Source organism: Oryctolagus cuniculus, chromosome 10 (assembly GCF_964237555.1).
Source record: "Oryctolagus cuniculus chromosome 10, mOryCun1.1, whole genome shotgun sequence".
NCBI lineage: Eukaryota > Metazoa > Chordata > Mammalia > Lagomorpha > Leporidae > Oryctolagus > Oryctolagus cuniculus.
Window position 1 is genome coordinate 112,798,310 of NC_091441.1, and position 2,506 is coordinate 112,800,815.

Genomic DNA, 2,506 nt, shown 5'->3' on the forward strand with positions numbered 1-2,506 from the left:
TATGCTCAACCTCTCAGTGTATCACAAACTCCAGAGTCCAGGGCTCAATGCACCAAGGAAACAATATGATCAAAGTGTGCATACTGCCAAAAGCAATTTACAGATTCAATGTAACCCCAATCACAATACCAATGACATTCCTCTTAGATCTAGAAAAACCAATGGTAAAATTCATATGAAAACAGAAGAGACCCTGGATAGCTAAAGCATATCTTATACAGCAAAACCAAAGCCAGAAGCATCACAATACCAAATTGCGAATATTACTACAAGGAAGTTATAATTCAAACAGCCTGGTACTAGTTAAAATAAAACAGATGCATAGACCAATGGAACAGAACAGAAATGCCAGATATCAATCCAGCATCTACACCCAACTTATATTCAAACAAGGAGCTAAAACCATTCCCTGGAGAAAGGACAGTCTCTTCAACAAATCGTGCTGGAAAAACTGGATTTCCACATGCAGAAAAATGAAGCAGGACCTCCACCTTACACAAAAGTCCACTCAAAGTGAATCAAAGACCTAAATCTACAACCTGCTACCATCAGATTACTAGAGAACACTGGAGAAACGCTTAAGTCTTTACCTATGCCAATGTCCTGATTGGAAAAGACCACAGAGGCAGAGGAAGTCAAAGTCAAAATTAACAAATGGGATTACATCAAACTAAGAAGCTTCTGCACTGCAGAAATACTCAGCAAAGTGAAGAATCAACTGAGAGAATGGGAGAAAATATTTGCCAACATGGCAATTGAAAAAGGATTAATATCCAGAATCTATGACGAGCTCAAAAAACTCAACTTCAACAACACAACAATCCAGCGAAGAAATGGGTAAAGGTATTAAGTAAGTATTTTTTCAAGAGGCAAAACTCTACTGGCCAAAAGACACATAAAAAAATGCTCAGGATCACTAGCCATCACGGAGATGCAAATGAAAAGCACAACGAGATTTGACTTCACCCCATTTAAAATGCCTGTCATACACACATCAACAATCAACAAATGCTGGCAAGGATGTGGTGGGAAAGGTAGCCTACTCCACAGCTGGTGACATGTAAACTGATACAACCAATGTTGAATGACCCAACCATCCCACCCCTGAATATTTAACGAAATGAAGATAAATCAGCATATTAAAGAGATATCTGCACACCTATGTTCACTGCAGCTCAATTCACAAAAGCCAAGATATGCATTTAACCCAGATGTCTACCAAATGAAGACTGGATAAAGAAATTATGATACATACGCACTATGAAATACTACACAGCAGTAAAAAATATGAAGTCCTGTCATTTGCAACAAAATGGATGCACCTGGAAACTACAATTCTTAGTGAAATAATCCAGTCCAAAAAAGGCAAATACCATATGATTTCCCTGATCTGGAATAACCAATACAGTACCTAAAATGTCATCTATAGGAGTGAAATCACACTTTGAAATTCAATAATTTTTTGTAGCCTTTGTCTTGACTTTGAGGAACAGTGGTTTTTTTCTTCATACTATTTGTTGAACTCTACTTAGCATTTTGTTGACTTATAAGTATAAAGCTAACGTAGATATTTGTTAATTTAAGAATGAGAATTGGAGAGGATGGAGAAGAAAGGTAGGAGAAGAGGTGAGAGAGAGGATAGGGTGGAAATTATCATTATGTTCCTGAATCTGTACATGGGAATTGCATGAAATCTGGATACCTTAAATATTTAAAAAACTCTTCAATAATTAACATGTCTTTAGATAGTAAATATTTGACCTCAAAATGATTAATGGTTGTGTACAAGATGTGCTCTGCAGGTTCACAGATATTTATGGAGTTCAGGGTTTTTTCTGTTAAACTACTTATGTTGTTGCATTTTGACATGTGAAAAATAGGTAACTTAACCCTACAACAACTATTGAGTAAACCCAAGCATCTAATTCAAATCAGATGCATAATAACTAGAGCTTGTCCTGAGTTACAAACTTTAAGTGACTAAACACATGTGAGTTTTCAAGATGTAGATGTGATCTGAGGACATACACAGGATAGAAGGACAAGAAAGGGGCATAGGAAACACTGGGGAATTGACTATGGACCCAGTCACAGGACCCAGAGCAGGTGCTTGTGGCCCTGTGAGGGACAGAGCTCAAATACAAAGGAAGGAGGCAACGGCACTGTCACTCCCCCTCTTCGTGGAGGAGCGACACAGGACCCTGCGCTGTTCTTTCGTCTGCTCGGCCCTCCCCGGGTTTGCTGCTGGTTCTTCCCGGGTTGGCTACTATCCTTTCCACCTCCGTGGAAGGGCAGTTCCCCCTGGCCACATTCCCCACTTCCGCAGGGGAGCGGCACACCGCCAGCCGGCTCTTCTCGGGGGCTGCACAGGTGTTCCTTCAGCTAGATGTTCCCCTTAGATGTTCCTGGTACATGCCGTCTCTCTCCTCCTTTATAGTCCTCCTCCGCCAATCCCAACTCGGCTGCCCACACGCCGAGTACGCTGCTCTCCTCCAATCAGTAGCAA